The sequence below is a fragment of the Schistocerca americana genome, chromosome 2 (assembly GCF_021461395.2).
Source record: "Schistocerca americana isolate TAMUIC-IGC-003095 chromosome 2, iqSchAmer2.1, whole genome shotgun sequence".
NCBI classification, from domain to species: domain Eukaryota; kingdom Metazoa; phylum Arthropoda; class Insecta; order Orthoptera; family Acrididae; genus Schistocerca; species Schistocerca americana.
In genome coordinates, this window is record NC_060120.1 from 1,009,043,146 (window position 1) to 1,009,062,901 (window position 19,756).

Consider the following 19,756-nt stretch of genomic DNA (forward strand, 5'->3'; position numbering starts at 1 on the left):
CAGCAGTACTCATCTAAATCATATTGCAGGTTAGAAGAGCGCCTTTTCCCCCTCCCTATGTCTGGGTTAACCGCCCCCCAAAACCTGTCTATTGTACTAGCACACGCCCCTGTTTCATAATTTTTAAACTCCAAACTGTGGTTCACAACGAAATGAGCAAAACCCCTCTTCGCCAAACTCCTATAAGACGATAAATCATCTGAAACAACAGTACTCTCCTCCTCAATGTGCTCTTCAATCAACCACTACCACCCTCTTACTATGGCCCTCCAAAACCCTGAAAACACAGCCAAGCGTACCCACCCCCCGAAATAACAGCCCCCCACACCCACAAACCAACCCGAGAACTACCCCTCGCATACTTTCTGTTCCCAGACTGCGACTTGTCGATCTCAGCCACCATCCCTGGTCCACTCATCTTACCCCAAAACATACTCAGAGCACACTTCGTACAAGAAGAAAAACAGTCTAACACCTTTCTCTCACTCACTCCAGCCTCATGTGCACAAAAACTAATCGAGGACCTATAACAGAAACAGCACGTCAACAAAACAATCTCTCTCATGGTCAACCTAGATTTCTCGAACCAGATAGCACGCCTAATGGAGCGCTAGATGTTAACACGCTTACGTAGCCACATGTACCCGTCCCTGATCCGAGACGTCGGAACTGTGGTTGGCCTCATGTTATTACAGCAAATACTACACTTCACAATCTCAGCGATTAGTCCAAATAACTGGAGGAATTTAATAACAGACAACATGTCCTCTCCCATCTCCGACCGCAACACAGACCTGTTATATTTCATCGTCATATTCATATCTAACAACAGAAGCCACACAATAATTTAAATGTTTTACCGCACCATGAAAAGCAAACCAATAACGAAAACGCCAAACTCATAAACAAAAAAAAAAAAATTAATTGATAACTCACTGTAAAAGACTTTCAATCTTAACGTCCAGAACTACAAAGATTACCAACAACTTCACGTATCCAACACCAAAGCTCAAATGAACCCAATACAACACATTACACTGAGCACTTACACACACACGGGCCACCATCAAACAAAACAAGACGACATCTACAGACACAATGAACTCATAAACTTTGCGCCGTCACACACCTCAACACCCTTACGTCATGGGTCAAAGCAGCCGGGTGGAATCGGACGCTACCGTTTACCCAACTTCCGACGTATTAGATAAAGGTGCAACTTTGTCACGCCATAGAGAGCGCTTCCTTCTCGTCTGGGGAATAGTTACATTGAGTATTGTCAATAACTTGGAAGCGAAATCAATCGGCTCGTCCTGTGAACCAAATCTGTGCGAGAGCACAGCTCCTATTCCACTGCTAAAACCACTGTCTTAGCGGGAACCTAACAAACAGGGCATCTGTTACTCGACAAGGCATTTTTTTACCTTGGATGCATCTCGACACTCTTCGGTAAAAAAAAAAGAAAAAGAAAAGGCGCAATCTTCCGGCGCAAACGATGTAACGACGGAGCCGCGATCTGGGTTGCGTTGGGTATAAACCGGATATAGTATGTCAACTTCCCTCGAACTGACCGCAACAGGTGGCCAGCAAGTCTGATTGAAGAGGATGAACACCTTGGCTGTTAAGAACATGGCCTAAGTACTGAATTTCAGTCTGAAAAAGTCACATTTGTCCCGGTGACACCTCAAACCTGCAACCGGAAGCACTTGAAAAATCGCACGGAGGTTACCGATATGTTCCTCCAGTGTACGGCCTGGCAATAAGCTGCCACAAGAACTTAAAAATCTTAGCAGTAGCCCAAACTCCTTTAAGTCCAAACTGAATAGAGTTTCCTCTTGGCTCACTCCTTCTATTCTGTCGAGGAGGTCTTGGAAGAGCTAAAAAATTAAGCAAATTCCAGTGTTACATTGTTGATTTTCTTTATTTCAACTTACGACCTGTCGCCTGAATGGTTTCTTATATTTCATTTTATCTGTTTCTACAATCGTGTTATAATTTCATGTATTGACTCGTTCCATGACCATGGAGACTTCTCCTTAATTTGGTCCCACGGAACAATAAATAAATAAATAAATAAAAAACACAATGTGGTCCAAATAATATCAACACATGATTTTGGATTCCTGCTATCGGCCATCGCAACTTCTCTCCTTCCGTGTTAGATTCAGTGCTGACTCCCACAGTAACCGCTACAACATACACATCATTTTCTGTTTGTTCCCAGATTTATTGGCAGTATGACATACAAGGAGACTGCACATCAAAAAATTCGATCTGGATTGACGTATCGTGGGTACAGCCACTGATGTCTATAAAACATACAACAATTACAAGTATTTTCTCCATATTATTAGAACTGTACATAATTATACGTTGAATATGATTTTATGAATTTTATTGAGGGTGATGAATTGTTGGTGAATTGTAGCAACATGTTTAAGATAATCAGTAATTTGATATAAATATATTTTTACGTCAAAACTTTATGAATTGTCTTCTGTTGCATCGGATTATATGTTAATTACATTTCATTACTGAATAACTCTCAGTGCTAACATGTTTTCGACAATACTAGAGCAAATATTTATCAAATACCTATTACTATTTCTTTTTTCTATGCTGTTCTGAAAAACTACAGTCTGGCTGTTCGTTTTCAATCAGATTAACCTGACGACATTTACAGTACAATATCTGCCTGAAATGACTGAGATTTACTCAGTGAGTTGAGTCATTACATTCTAGTTATTCTTTTTACATTGATATTGTGAGTTTAAATCATCGACAACCAAATAGAGGATGACCTGGAAACGATCTGTTCTTAATAAGTTGTACTGTTTTGCTATATTACACTGTGATGACTGTTTAGCGTAACATAGGTGAAACATTTGCGCCTGAACTGCTACTGTATAACCATTCAAAATCAAAACAGGACTTTGACAAGGAGACGGACTGTCCCCAATTCTCTTTAACTTGGTTTTAGATGAAATAGTAAAAACATGGGAAAGCACATTAAAAACAGAGGCACAAAGCCTATAAGCATGGGCCAAGGAAAGAACAAATTTGAAGTGAAATGTTTAGCCTTTGCAGATGATATGGCACTGATAACTGAAAACCGAACAGACGCAACAGTTATGCTTGATCTGTTACACGAGATTGCTGAGAAGACTGGCCTAAAAATATCCTATGAAAAAACCGAGTATATAGAACACAAACATAATACAGAAAAGTTTATGACAACGAACTATGGAAAAATTAAGATGGTTGATAGGTTAAAATACTGGGGGAGTGGATGCAAGCCAATGGGTTGGATAACACAACAAATAAAGAAAGAATAAAAAGTTAGAATATGCATATAAATTAACACAAACTACTACAATATGAAATCAGTATCCACACAAGCGAAGATTAAACATTATAATTCAGTTATTAGGACACAAGAAACGCATGGAACAGAGTGCCTAACATTCAATAAGAAAGGCGAATTAAGAGAACTAGAAAAAAGAGAGAGAAAAATACTAACAAAAATTCTAGGTCCTGAGAAAAACAAGGAAAATAGGTGGATTAAAAGGAGAAATAAAGACTTATAAAAAAATACAGAAAAGGTGACAGATACAATGAGGAAGAGACGGCTAAAATTTTGTGGACTTTTAAAAATTATGGAAGAAACATGGATTACAAAGAAAATTTTTAATTACGTTTGTAAGCTGAAAAAACTGTAGGATGAATAGAAGGAGTAAAGAAAGACGCCAACAAAATATGTGTTACAGAAGAGATAATACGTGACAGGAATCACTTCAGGCTACTGATAGAAAACGCAAACTATGAAGAAGATGAGCCAAAACCTCGACCCAAGAGAGTGTGGACAGATGAGCAGAGACGAGCAGAGACGAGCAGTTGGCGAGAAAATGAAGAAGTACTCTGAAGAACGGAAGAAAAATAAACACCAAGCTACCAAATATACATACAGCACAGTGACATTCAGCTGGATTTCTGCATCTAAATAGAATATTGTTCTTTTGAGATAATATTTTCTGCACATTGCATTAGTATCACCTCATGATTTCGCCTTTACTGCCCACCAAAGGGGACATTAATGCTCTCCTTGTGCGACAACTGTCCCACAGGCGTAGTTCTTCACACCATCTCAGGCGTCATCAATTGTGTGTGGCTCATGAGGAACTGCTCGGCCGTCGTTCCACTTTACTCCCTACGCAGTGTGCTAGGTGGATTGCCGGTAACACTTTCTGACTCACGGGTGATTCATTCCCCCCCCCCCCCCCCCCCCCCCCGCGTTCATGTGATCTTTTGCAACCACCATCCACAATGCTCGTTGCTCCATGTCCACCAGAACATGAGGTCCGCCTCGTACTGGTTTATCTGTAGTTGTTTCTTCACGTTTCCACCTGACACCTGCACCACCAGCAGTCGACATGGACAACTCTTGAAGGGATTTCTTACTCAGGTGACATCCAATGACCAGTCCACATGGGAGTCAATGAGCTCTCTGGACCGACCTATTTTGCAGTCAGTGCTTATCTTCTGACAACACAATACTCCCTGCTTGCTTTTATTCCGGCGAATACACTTGTCATCTAATGGGCAATCCCGCATTATTCGGGGTGTCCACACATTTTAAACATACACTGCACAACAGACTAAAGGATCACTTTTTCGACGCTCCGTAATTGTCTCCCATGGGAATATTTAAATTTGAAATTCGGTTCAAAGATACCCAGAAATTTCGCTGCAATGGCGCAAAAACGAGGCGCCTTGCGAAGACGCCATCGGGCTCAGGGACGCTTCAGACAGAAAAGTGTCGCCACCTGTGAAAGAAAGGGTACAGCTCAGAAGTTCATGTGACGTGTAAGGGGATTATTCGTATCAGGTTGTCACTACATTGCACCACTATCCTGCCCAGCGCCACGATAGAAGTTTCATAAGCTGGAAGGGTCATCAAACCCCTCTTTTACCCACATTTCACATTAAGGTCAGGTGGCATCAAACAGCGTTGAAACGACGCGATTTTCATATGGGTGGCCAAGGAAAGGATTTCAGACACATCGCCGATCAGAATCGACACGAAAAGGCTTTAGTGCAGCGCGACCACAAATTTTGCTCTCGTGTTTAGGTTGGAACCACTAAAGGCCGTTAAAACTATTCAACGAAATGCGAACGTGATATGAAGCAGCACATGGTGATTACGGTTTTTCAGCGCCCGTGTTTCACGCCCTTCTGTGTTGCAGTCACAGAGAGGTGCGACGTTGACACATGCATGAATACCATGGCATACAGATGCAGCCCCATAATGTCCTCAGAGAGAGATTGAAACGTCCGGCGGTGTTATCAGCGTCAAAGTGTCAATAGCTGTCACGAACGTCGTCCTGTTGCTCTCACTGACAACTGTCGAAATGTCCGGGTATCAACGCCCCCCCCCTCCCCCTCCCCAAAAAGTGTAGTTTCATTGACGCCGTTTATGAAGCCCTCTGAGGCTTCTTCATTGCGATTCTGAGAGGTGGTGTGTTTGAAATCTTTCCTCTGGGCTCCCATAAGAAAACATCGTGATTTTAACGCTGTTGTTGCCACTGTAACCCTCCCCCCCCACCCCATTGTAGAAGTGTCAAAACAAGGGGTAATATGTAGATGACACGACAGTGGTGGCGATGTGCAATTTAGCGAGAGTGTGACACCATTATTGCACCATACACGTCATTGGCGGCCGAAGACTTCTGGCATAACAAGTCACCTTCATTCTGCCAACGGCCTTGTGAAAGGGGGCAGAGGAGCAGACAGAGTTGGGAAACTGCCCCTAAGGACGGAAGGAAGGCAATCATCAACGGCCTGAGGTTGCAAATGGCAACGGAAACAACTGCATTAAAGATACATGACGTGTATCTACAGGACATGTAGCCTGTAACTGAAAAAGTGTCATGATGATCTCCTCATTTGCAAAAGATTCCTCAGTAGTCCCCCATTCGGATCTCTGGGAGGAGACTGCCAAGGGGGAGGTTACCTTGAGAAAAAGATTCAATAATCAACGAAAGGTTAACATTGTACGAGTCGGGTCGTGGAATGTCAGAAGCTTGATCATGGTAGGGAAGTTAGAAAATCTGAAAGAGTAAAGGTTAAGACCAAATCTAAATATACCAGGAGTCAATTAAGTGAAATGGAAAGAAGACAAGGATATCTGCTCAGAAGAGTATAGGGTTATATCAACAGCAGCAGAAAATTGCTGAAGTAGGATTCGTTTTGAACAGGAAGGTAGGGCAGAGAGTGAGTTACTGTGAACAGCTCAGTGATAGGGTTGTTCTGATCAGAATCGACAGCAAACCAACACCGCAACGATAGTTCACGTATACATGTTGACGCCGCAAGCTGAAGATGAAGGGATAGAGAAAGTATATGGGGATACTGAAAGGTTGATACAGTACGTAAAAGGAAATGAAAATATAATGGTCATGGGTAACAGGAATGCAGTCGTACGGGAAGTTATAGAGGAAAAGGATACAGGAGAATATGGGTTTGAGGCAAGGAATGAGAGATAAGAGAGATTAGCAGAGTTCTGTAATAAATATGAGCAAGTAATAGAAAATACTTTATTCAAGAGTCACAAGAGTGGGAAGTATACTTGGAAAAGGCCTGGTAATACAGGAAAATTTCAGTTAGTTTCCATCATGGTCAGGCAGAGATTCCGAAATCAGATATTGGGATGTAAAGCTTACCCAGGAGCAGATACAAACTCAGATCGCTATTTAGTAGCGATGAAGAGTAGGGTGAAGTTTAAGAGATTAGTCAAGAGGAATCAATTTGCAAAGAAGTCGAATACGGAAGTATTAAGGAATGAGGAGACACATTTGAAGTTGTCTAGGCATGTAGATACGTCAATGAGGAATATCTGCAGTTAATAGGAGTACAGTTGGGCGATGGTTAAAGAGATCTATAGGCTCAGGAAATGCAGAAACAGAGCGCCTTGGTAAGTCAGGTTCGGGACGTCCTATCACAGACATTGCTCCAGACATGCTGAATGTGCGGATACCATTATTCGTGCCGCTCGACAACTAGCTTTATAGTTGTCGGTCAGCATTGGATGTGGGTCTGCAATGATCGAAACCGCCGGATATTCAAAGAGGTGCTCACGATGGGTTCCACGAATGCTCACAGTGGACCACAAGATTCAAAGAACGGTCATTTCATCTGAATTAATTGATCGTTTTGAGACTGAGGGAGAGGTCTTTCTGTCACGGATCGTTACGGGGGGGGGGGGGGGCGAAAAGGGGGGAGGGGGGAGGACGAAAAGGCAGTCCACAGAGTGGCATCATCCTCATTCAGCACAAAAGACAAAAGAAGAAATTCAAGGCTACCCCCTCTGCCGGAAAAGTCATGGCGTCAATCTTTTGGGATTGTGATGGCGTCAGTCTCGTGCACGTGTTGCCAAGAGGGTCAACCGTCAATATAGAGGCATACGTGAAGACTCTGAATAAATCCTAGAACCGTTTCCGACGTGTTCAATCGGACAAGATTCCATCAGAAATCTTGCTCCAACACGATAAAGCACGCCCACACACAAGTCTGCGAACGCGGGAACACATGGAGAAATTGGGTTGGATATCATTGCCTCATCCACCCTACAGTGCAGATAAGGCACTCTCGACTACCATTTCTTTGTGCCGCTGAAATATTCTCTACGGGGAACACATTTTGAAGATGACGAGAGTTTCATTCATGCAGTGAGAAACATGGCTATGCCTACAGGCCAAAAGCGTTTAGGAGCATGAAATACATGCTCTTCCAAAACGTTGTCGTACGGCCATAGAACGTGATGGAGACTACGTAGGAATATAGGACATGGACAAGGCATGTTGATGTATATTGTCACCAATTTCTGACTCTTAACATCAAATATGCTCTGAGAAAAGAAATGTGGGGGATCACTTATTGAAAGATACACACCAATGTGAATAGTTGTTTGTTGCCGCTTTCCCTAATGATATTAGAAATTCTATCCGTTTTGAGGTATTTGCTCTTAAGTCTTCCAAAGCTCTCTTAAATTCTGATTCTAATACGGGATTCCCTATTTCTCCTAAGTCGACTTCTGCTTCTTTTTCTGTCACATCAGACAGATCTTCCCCCTCACACAGGCCTTCAGTGAACTCTTTCCGACTATCCGCTCTATTCTCTAAATTTAACAGTGGAATTCCCGTTGCACACTAAATGTTACCACCCTTGCTTTTAACACCAAAGGTCGTTTTGAGTTTCCTATACGCTAAGTCAGTTCTTCTGACAATCGTTTCTTTTTCGATTTCTTCACATTTTTCATACAGCCATTTCATATTAGCATCCCTGCACTTCCTGTTATTTCATTCTTCAGCGACTTGTAGTTCAGTATTCCTGAATTTCCCTGCACATTATTGGACTTCCTTCTTTCATCGATCAACTAATGTATTTCTTCTGTTACCTATGGTTTCTTCGCAGTTACCTTCTTTGTAGCTATCTTCATCTTTCCAACCTCTGTGAATGCCCTTTCTGGAGATGTCCATTCCTCTTCAACTGTACTGTACTGCAGAGAGGAAACAAGAGATGAATACATTAAACAGATTCAGAAGGATGTAAGTTGCAGTAGTTGGAGATGAAGAGGTTTCCACAGGATATAATAGCATCAAACCAGTCTTCAGATTGAAGATCACAGCAACAACATTAACTACCAACTGGTATCTTATCCTGCGCCATTACCTACAAAACAGTTTCGTTGGGAGTGACACAATGATTCCAATGATTATGTTAATTTTTAAATACGTCCTGGAGAACTTTGTTTGCTAGTGTGTTTAGTACACTGCGGGATTCCGCTTGAATCTTTATCACTGTATCGAACCTTCGCGCCCTCAACTCGAGTTTCATATAGGAGAAGGGGAAGAAGGCAAACTATGCTATGTATGATGATTGCGTCAGGTGGGGAATGTCTGTAATCTGTCGTATTTCTAGTATAAGATACTAGACTGTACGCAGTCGTGCTCATTTATGGCGGAGTATCGACTTCTGTGGACGTTTTCCCTTCTTGCCCTTTCTCAAACGTCTTAGAACATCGCTATACAATGATTACCGATGGACCGAGAGGAAAGAACCTTTTATGAGCAATCCCGTCAACATAAGACAAGAGGTCACCAAGAACAAGATGGTTATTTTTCCGATTCAGAGTTATTGCCAAAAACGCAAAATTTTTCCACTACTCAAAACAAAAAGCATTTGGATCGCCTTGAAGCAGTCATTAAATTGCCTGCAGAAGCAAATGGGTCATTAACGTTTGTGCATAATAGTAATGTCTAGTCATTCTCCTGAGCACAACACTTCACTAAGTCTCACTCATCGTGGGAGGGGAGTGGAGGTATGGGGGGGGGGGGGGGGAAGGGTGGCGGAATGCTGAAATGCTGACTCACTTTTCCGGACGTACTGAAGAGAGGACTTGGAGAAGCGCGTCTTCGTGGATCTGGAGGCTTCAGCGGGCAGTGTTGCAATGTGAAACTATGTTTTTATTATAAGATACTAGAGAAGTAGCCGCCATTGCTCGGTATTGATTCTAATCTTGTATTAGTACACCTTCTCCACTCTATCTTTCCATTTCCTTCTTCACTCCCTCTATCCTTTATGGTTATCTCCTACATCCCGTCTCTCATTCACCAGCTCCATCCCCCCAAAATGTCAATTCTCCTCCTCCCCTGCTCTCTGACCATCTCCTGCTTTCCACACTCTCTCTCCATTTTCTCCTCCCGTCTGTCTATTTGCTCCAACCCCCTTTGACTCTCTCCTCCATCCCCTTTCTCTGTCCGCGTTATCATGCTGGAGGACGCTGGTGGTTCTTAGCACCAAAGTATTTCCTTCCAGATCGGAATCAACGAGTGAATCAAATTTGGTTGGAATCATTTTAGGGGTTTAAAATCAGCTTTCTGCCCCTGGTTTTGCTCACGTACGCACCTGTCACATATTTTTAATATATTTCACACGTGTCTGTACACACATTTCACCTGTATCTCTAGCAAATTTCGCGCTGCTGTTTCATTTTCACGCAGTTCAATGTTTATGACCTCGTATCTACACCGTTGGGTGGCTTGCGGAGTATCAATGTAGATGTAGATGTAGATGAACCACGTACTTTACAATGATATCACTTCGCTGGTACATCCAACGGTACATGTGGCTATTGGATGCAAGATGTGTTGCGAATAGAGTTAGTAGTAAAGAAGTAAAAATTAAAACACATGCATGATGCGGCAGCTTTTCACACGTTTCTGTATTTCACATAATATCTTCTGAATTATGTGCCGTAAAATGGTAATTTTTGTAGGTACATTTACTGACATAACTGGATACTTTCTGTGATATGTGTTGCGAATACAGGTAGTAGTGAAGAAGTAATAAACCAAAACTTCATACATGGAGCTGCAGTATCTCTCGCATTACGGTTTTTATTACGTCATATCTTCTGAACTGTGTGTCGTACAACGATAACATTTTGCTGCTACATGCAGTAGGATATGTGAATACTGTAGAAAAGTAAGCCACGAGTAGACTTTGTAGAAAAGAGGTAATAAATTTAAATGTCGTGCTTCATAATGCAGTTTTACTACATGAACACCGAAATGTAGTAAGTGATAACCTCTTTCTTTCCATTATTTTGTGGGGGCTGTAAGCCATAAAAAGTTTGAAATTATGTGTTAAGTTTGTTGCAAGTCAATAAGTGTTCTCGTTCTCAAATACTGGCTGGCTAAAATATGGCTATGCGAGCGTCGTGGTCTACAATGCTTTTCATCCCCATCCCTATGATAGGTAGGTGATTCTTACCGACGTATTGATAGTTTCCAGACAGTAAGTGATATATGTACCAAGTCTGGTTGAAATTGGCCCTGTGGTTTACAAGGTGTGAGACATACGTATACAGGATGTCCGAAAAAACCACAAACTAATTTTAGGCACAGGTTCTTTATACGAAAACAAGTAAAAATTGTTTACGAAACAGAGGCTCTAAAATTCATACCTTGAGAGCTATGAGCGTTTGTTCGTCTTCGACACTATTAAATATATTTCATCTACATCAAACTCTTTGCTATCCATATTTTTGGAGGAGGCAGTATGAACCAGAAAAAGAAAAACTGTCCAGCAAACATGGCTTCTCAAGCGCATACTTTAATAGCTATGATCACTTGCTCAGTAAAAGAGATGTGTTTCTCACTAGCGAAGGTGCACAAGTGTCCTTCGCTTTTAAGTTATGCATTTTAGAGCCCATATTCATTAGTTTTTTTCTTCTTCTAAATCTTGTCGGTTTTGTTTGGCACACCCTATACACATGCATACATACATACATACATACGTAGATCGGTTTTTAGTACATACAGATTTGGTTTAAACTTCAAATCTGGGAGGCTCTGGTTCGCCCTATGTGTCTAAACTAATTTATGTTTTCCGTGATTTTCCTAAATAATTTCATGCACATACCAGGATGATTCTTTCTGCAAAGATACAGTCAACCACTTGTCCTATCTTCATAATCATATTACTGTATTCTGTGTATATGAATACTGGAGCTATTTACTTTCGCCGACGGGGTGACCGAGCGGTTCTAGGCGCTACAGTCTGGAACCGCGCAACCACTACGGTCGCAGGTTCGAATCCTGCCTCGGGAATGGATGTTTGTGATGTCCTTAGGTTAGTAGATTTAAGTAGTTCTACGTTCTAGGGGACTGATGACCGCACAAGCCCTTTTATTTAGTTTCGCTATGTTGTAATGAAAAGTTCTATATCACTGTGAAATAATTCCTGGATTAATAAAGAAGTAATTATATATCAAATACCGGCCTTAATATGAGGAAGAAATTTCTGAGGATGTACGTCTGGAGTACAGCATTGTATGGTAGTGAAACATGGACTGTGGGAAAACCGGAGCAGAAGAGAATCGAAGCATTTGAGATGTGGTGCTATAGACGAATATTGAAAATTAGGTGGACTGATAAGGTAAGGAATGAGGAGGTTCTACGCAGAATCGGAGAGGAAAGGAATATGTGGAAAACACTGATAAGGAGAAGGGACAGGATGATAGGACATCTGCTAAGACATGAGGGAATGACTTCCATGGTACTAGAAGGAGCTGTAGAGGGCAAAAACTGCAGAGGAAGGCAGCGATTGGAATACGTCAAACAAATTATTGAAGACGTAGGTTGCAAGTATTACTCTGAGATGAAGAGGTTAGCACAGGAAAGTAATTCGTGGCGGGCCGCATCAAACCAGTCAGTAGACTGATGACCAAAAAAAAAAAAAAACAAAAAAAAAAAACAATTGTATAAGTTAAATGTTCATACACTGAAGTCTTTCGCCGCCGGATGTCTTTGTTGCTAGTGAGATTTATGGGTTGTACAGTCATCATCTATAAATCTTTACCGTTCCGAACTTTTCACAAGATTTATATCACTCTCCGAAATATGACCCCTTGAAATCTGCTTATTTTTCAGTATTTCCATTTTCTTGTAGTGTGTTTTACCTTTTCTGCGAATCGCTGTAGTTTTTTCTATAATCTAGGAGATCCTGCTGGAACAAGTTTTTACGTATCGGTACAAGCTCTTTCGCGACCTTTTTGCACAGGGACTAAGTCAGTATCAAATTTTTGGCTTGTGGGTTTGCTTTCGTCCGCAGCCGTTCGCGGATTGGAAACCATGTGGTTTTTTTGTTTGAAGAAAGCTATCCATTACTATTACTAGTTTAGTCTAGTCTGTTTCCGGTTCTGAGTTGCAGAATTACATTCGAGAGAGGCTATGCTGTGTTGAGAAGGAATTAGCTTTCCTCTGGCGGTGATTCAACGGGTTGAACAGACTAATGCGCAACACATCTGGAGATATAAATCCAATTTATATTCGTTAAAATTCATTGTGAAATATTAAGCTGCCATTTATTTTGCACGATTCGCTACTAGTTTCGATCAATGACCATTAACAATAAATGACAGCTGAAGGTTGCACCATGAATTTTAACAATTATTTAGCGGCAGAGAATCCCCACCTGCAAACATACATCAATCTATATTCATTGACGAAAATTAGTTTTGCATATGAAGTTAATTGGCAATGTTTGCTAGTATGATTCCGTGTGTGAGTATTTCATAGCATGTTTCCACGCACTGCAACTGCTGCAGGTTAGTTGCTAATTCGGAATTTCTTGGAAGCTTTTTATAGCATCACATATTACTTTATTCACATCTCGCTATGATGAACTGACACACGTTACCTCTCCTGGAGTATATAGATTAATGTTGTAACTGATTTGTTATTATACACTCCTGGAAATGGAAAAAAGAACTCATTGACACCGGTGTGTCAGACCCACCATACTTGCTCCGGACACTGCGAGAGGGCTGTACAAGCAATGATCACACGCACGGCACAGCGGACACACCAGGAACCGCGGTGTTGGCCGTCGAATGGCGCTAGCTGCGCAGCATTTGTGCACCGCCGCCGTCAGTGTCAGCCAGTTTGCCGTGGCATACGGAGCTCCATCGCAGTCTTTAACACTGGTAGCATGCCGCGACAGCGTGGACGTGAACCGTATGTGCAGTTGACGGACTTTGAGCGAGGGCGTATAGTGGGCATGCGGGAGGCCGGGTGGACGTACCGCCGAATTGCTCAACACGTGGGGCGTGAGGTCTCCACAGTACATCGATGTTGTCGCCAGTGGTCGGCGGAAGGTGCACGTGCCCGTCGACCTGGGACCGGACCGCAGCGACGCACGGATGCACGCCAAGACCGTAGGATCCTACGCAGTGCCGTAGGGGACCGCACCGCCACTTCCCAGCAAATTAGGGACACTGTTGCTCCTGGGGTATCGGCGAGGACCATTCGCAACCGTCTCCATGAAGCTGGGCTACGGTCCCGCACACCGTTAGGCCGTCTTCCGCTCACGCCCCAACATCGTGCAGCCCGCCTCCAGTGGTGTCGCGACAGGCGTGAATGGAGGGACGAATGGAGACGTGTCGTCTTCAGCGATGAGAGTCGCTTCTGCCTTGCTGCCAATTATGGTCGTATGCGTGTTTGGCGCCGTGCAGGTGAGCGCCACAATCAGGACTGCATACGACCGAGGCACACAGGGCCAACACCCGGCATCATGGTGTGGGGAGCGATCTCCTACACTGGCCGTACACCACTGGTGATCGTCGAGGGGACACTAAATAGTGCACGGTACATCGAAACCGTCATCGAACCCATCGTTCTACCATTCCTAGACCGGCAAGGGAACTTGCTGTTCCAACAGGACAATGCACGTCCGCATGTATCCCGTGCCACCCAACGTGCTCTAGAAGGTGTAAGTCAACTACCCTGGCCAGCAAGATCTCCGGATCTGTCCCCCATTGAGCATGTTTGGAACTGGATGAAGCGTCGTCTCACGCGGTCTGCACGTCCAGCACGAACGCTGGTCCAACTGAGGCGCCAGGTGGAAATGGCATGGCAAGCCGTTCCACAGGACTACATCCAGCATCTCTACGATCGTCTCCATGGGAGAATAGCAGCCTGCGTTGCTGCGAAAGGTGGATATACACTGTACTAGTGCCGACATTGTGCATGCTCTGTTGCCTGTGTCTATGTGCCTGTGGTTCTGTCAGTGTGATCATGTGATGTATCTGACCCCAGGAATGTGTCAATAAAGTTTCCCCTTCCTGGGACAATGAATTCACGGTGTTCTTATTTCAATTTCCAGGAGTGTATATAGTGAGAATGACGTTGCGTATGCTTGTGAAACCAATACTAGACGTTGCAAGTGGAAATATCCTTACGGATTCGTAAAGTTTGTTTTGGTATGTATTTGAAAATATTGTTAGGGCACGGAATAATGAGAGATAGGGATTAAGAAAAAAATTGCTGCAGTCAAATTTCAGTTGTGTGAGAGACCGAGGCGGAAGCAGGACGAAAGCCAGCACGCAGTAAGGGGGACAAGTCGACAATACATTACGACATCATCTGCTGAGTGAGGATACACATTCAGCAGAAAAGAGACTGCTAGATGAAATCAGAGGAAGAGAGACAAGTATATACATTAGCTCGTGCGATATGCTTAACAGACTCCCTCTCTTCATTAAGAGAACATTGCGAGAGACCGACGCAGCATTTAACAGTTGTTAAGTGAACGTAGCAGAATAACGAGGACATATTCGGTCATTACGAATCGAATCTCTCTAAATACCCCAGCACTCCAGCTCTCGTCATAATTTCATTAATGGGATCGACGGCATTGACAGTAATAGCGCTCTATTCTATGATTACGATATTGCAGTGAATCTATGTCCTGGGTGCTCTAGCAGAGTCTTTGAACTAGCCGAAGATGTACTCAAGACAGGGGCCTTAAAAGGGACGAACCTCATGCTGCTCGCCACCTACCACCTACTGATGCAGAAACTGACTCTCTTCCCACGGTACTACATGACAGTGATCTACCAGTATTGGAGTACAACTCGAATGACAGCAACAGGGCCTCCACGTTCCTGTTCAACATTCAGTAGTCTTAGGGTGCTGAAACCTAGGGGTAGGGACGAAATCAATCGATCACACGAATACCGACTCGACGTACACAGCAGGGGGCATCAAGGATCATCGTAGAATTCGGAGTGGAACCTAGGACACTCACAGCCCGAAACAGCCATGCCTCTTCACTGGCAAGTTCGCCGCATCGCCAGGGTCGCTGACTTCTTCACCTGGACGCGCAAGCGCTGAGCTGACTAGACGGACGTCAGTCAGTAGCCAAGACGCAGCTTAATGAACAAGAGCCGGGGCTGGTGCTGATGAACGACGACTTGCGAACATTTTGAATGAATAGCTGAACCCTAATAATGTGTTATTAGCGCCGTTGACGCTTCACAGGTCCCCAACAGCCATCCTGACGTCACACAACGGTGTATCCCCTCGGTCCTTTGTAATGTAATGTTGGTTGAACTCAGGTCTCAGGATTTTGTTTTACTGAAAAACCCATCCTTTTTTTTTTTGACAGTCGATTTCAACTTGATAGACTGGTTGGCTGTCATCTTGTTCTGCTGGAGTCATGGTCACGCAGATAACATAAACTTCAGCTACGGAGCCATGATTAACGCACATTGGTAACAGACAGAAGGTCTGTGCATGCTGGTTGGCATACAGGAACTGAATAAGGTAGCACTACAAATGCTGGGGCACTGGATGCTGTCATGATACCTGTAGTTACGCTACTTCCTAGAAGTTTGCAGTCATCTGCACGACAAGAAGTTATTGTTGTGGTAGATGATCATTCTATTAGTTAGCTATTTTATGCGTTTCGTATTTATGTGCACAGAACTGGGGAGAATACCCCGTTGCACTACTGGGTGATGGAATTGAAAGACGAACACAAGTTTGGAGTATTCAGTATCACATATGAAGTAGTTCATGCATGTACTATACGCAATATTAAAATATTTAGGGCGTCAGTTCGCTCCGTTGTGGTGAATTTATGACAGCGGGCGCTGTGTCACTATTTTATATATCATTTTTAAGTCTTATCACATTGAAAACTTTATTCTCTTGGCTATTACATATTTCATTCTCATTATCTTCAAAGTTACAGGACATATTTAGCACTATCTTTGAGTCTAGTTTATGCTTCTTAATTGACAAAACACATCATTCAAACTGGATGGCCAAGAAAAATTTTTTGTTCCCGTGAATTTTCAGATCGGTACTAGAATGGAATAGCCAACAACAGGATAGCACTACGAATCGGAGCACTGAATGTGAGAAGTTTGAACGTAGTAGGAGAGTTAGAAAATCCGAATAGGGGAATCCTGAAGCTCAGTGTAAATGCAGTGGATATCAGTGAAGTGAAATGGAAAGAAGATAAGGGTTTCTGGTCGGACGAATATCAGGAATATCAACAGCGGCAGAAAATGGTGTGATGGGACCAGGATTCATTACGAATAGGAAAGTAGGGTAGAGCGTAAGCTACTGTGTAATAGTCTTGGGGAATTGAAACATAGCTGAAAGGAAAGTAATAGAAGAAAGGGTAGCTGTAAAATATGGGCTCGGCAGTAGAAATGAGAGAGGAGAAATCCTAACTAAGATATGTAATAAATTTCAGAAGATAATAATAAACGCTCCGTCCAAGAATCATAGGAGTACGAGGTATGCTCGTAAAAGATCCGGAGAATCCGGGACATTCTAGCTGCATTACATCTTCGTCATACCGTGGCGCACCGAAGTTAAGCTACAGACCCTTATCACAGCTTAGTAACGACGAAAAATAAATTGAAGGTTAACAAAATCATCGGCAAGAATGAGTGTGGAAGGAAGTGGGGTACTGAAGTACTGAGGAATAGTGGGACGCTTCCGATGTTCGCTAGGGATGTGGTTACTGCGATAAGGAATACCAGAGTAGACATTAGATTTGAAGAGGAGTGGACATCTCTTAAAAGACAAACATAGATATAAGAAAAGTATCTGCGAAGAAACTTTGCTTAAGAAATTGATCGACAATAAAAGAAAGCACAAAAAGTTTCGGAGAAAGAGAGGAATACAGCAACATAAATGACTTGCGAATGAAGTAAATAGGAAGGATAAGGCAGACAAGGCGAAATGATTGCGGAAAATAAGTGAAGAAATCAAAAGAAAAATGATCGCCGGGAGGATGGACTTAGCATGTAGAAAACAGTCTTCGGCGTAGTTAAAAACAAGGTAGGTAACTTTAAGAGTGCATAGAGAATTCGATTGTTAAGCACAGACGAGACAGCGAATATTTGGAAAGAATTCAATGAAGGTTTCTACGATGGGGAAGACCTGTCTGATTACATGATAGAGAATGAAACTGGAGCTTAAACGAAAGACAAAGAGGATCCATTATTAGAGTCAGAATTTGAAAGAGGTCTGGAAGACTTTACATCAAGTAAGACAGAAGGGATAGATAACATACCACCAGAATTTCTAAAATCATTGGTGGAAATTGCATCCAAAAGACTATTCGGTATGGTGGTGTCTGACGCTGGCAACGTGCCATCAGACGTTCGGAAAAACATCCACACAATGCCGAAGAAAGCAATGCAGGTACGTGCGAGAAATATTACACAGTCGGGTTAACATCTCATACATCGAAGCTGCTGTCGAGAGTAGTATCCAGAAGAATGAGAAAGAACGTTGAGGATCTGTCACATGACAGCCAGTTTGACTTTAGGAAAGCTAAAGGCGGAATAGAGTCAGTCCTGACATTGCACTTGATAATGGATGAAAATACCGAAGAAATATCAAGACACGCTCTTAAGGTTTGTCAATCAGCAGAAACCGTTCGACAATGTAAACTGATGCAAGATGTTCGAAATCTGAGAAAAACAGAACTAAGCTATAGGGAACAAGGCTAATATACAATATTTCAAAGAACTAAAAGGGAATTGTAAGATACGAAGTCCAAGAACGAAGTGCTCCACATAAGAAGGGTGTAATATAAGGATGTTCAGTCTACACACCAAAGAAATGCTCAACTGCAGAATAATTTTCTTGTACATTTTTAAATTTTTCTAAAGCTTTACTAGGCGAGCTCAGAACACAGATACTAGCTCTGGGCCTGTATGCCATTTGGAATGTCAATGACACATATCCGTGATATAACGGACGTTAGGACATGACAGTGAGTGAAGTAACATTTTGTGGTTTCAGTGGCAGAAAGCTACTGCGTAGTCAAAAGTAGGTGGAAATACCCTAGTTCGGCGATCGAGAATAAATTATGATTTGGCACAGCGAGCCAATGGGAGCTGACAGGGCCAATACACGGCGGAAAATGCCTTCATACATCCAGAGCGAAATGTCATAAGGACGACTTTGCCGTTAAATAACGAGACTTTAGGGGTCAAAAGACTCATTTTCTTGTGCTGCCATTCCGTCTGTGGCAATAGATGCAGAGAGGATGAGAGTCTACTAAGCTTGAATAAGGTAAGTGAGGCGAAGCTGATCGACGGTGGTCTGCCTGCTACCTGCATGCTGTCTTCCACACCGAGATGCAGCCAAGCTGATGCATACCACAGCTGTGGTCTGCCACTGGCATATACTGGGACACTTCGGACGGGGAGAAGAACAGCAAGGCGCTAGCCCTAATCCACTAAACGACGTTATTCGTGTATCCCCATGGCTGACTCGTGAACTTCTGCTGCAGCCTTGGTCAAACCATGATGGATTATCAGGGCCTGGTCTTCATAACAACCAACATTCTGTCCTTACCTGAGCGTGAGGTGGCCATCTTCAAGAGAACTACGGTGGGAGCTGCACTTTACAGCAGATTGTCTGGGTGGGTGACGCCTTCTCATCCCCCCGCTGTCGGCAACACAACACAGGGTTCCTGACTTACTGACCTGTGAGGCAAAATCACAGCTCGCTGGCGAAGCGTCAACACTTCACGGCATGCGCTCACGCCTGGCATCCGATGTCTGCTCTGAAGGCATGTTACAGCTGTGTTAACTCAGCATGAGAAATTGTAAGCTTATCAGTCCGTCGCTGACATAGAAGACTGCAAATCCTCTTTCCTTCCCGTCTGGGAAAGCAGTGCAGTGACTAGAGTACATGTAAAGCTTACTGGGACAGGGTAAATGCTAGCTACAATGAAGTCGATAATTCGATCGTAATATTGGCATTTTAATTTGGTATTCCCCACAACTGACAAAATTTACAAAAAAAAAAAAATGTGAATCTCTTTCTCCACCCACACACTCCTGAGAATGGCACATTAACAATTTGCAATTATGCGCCCC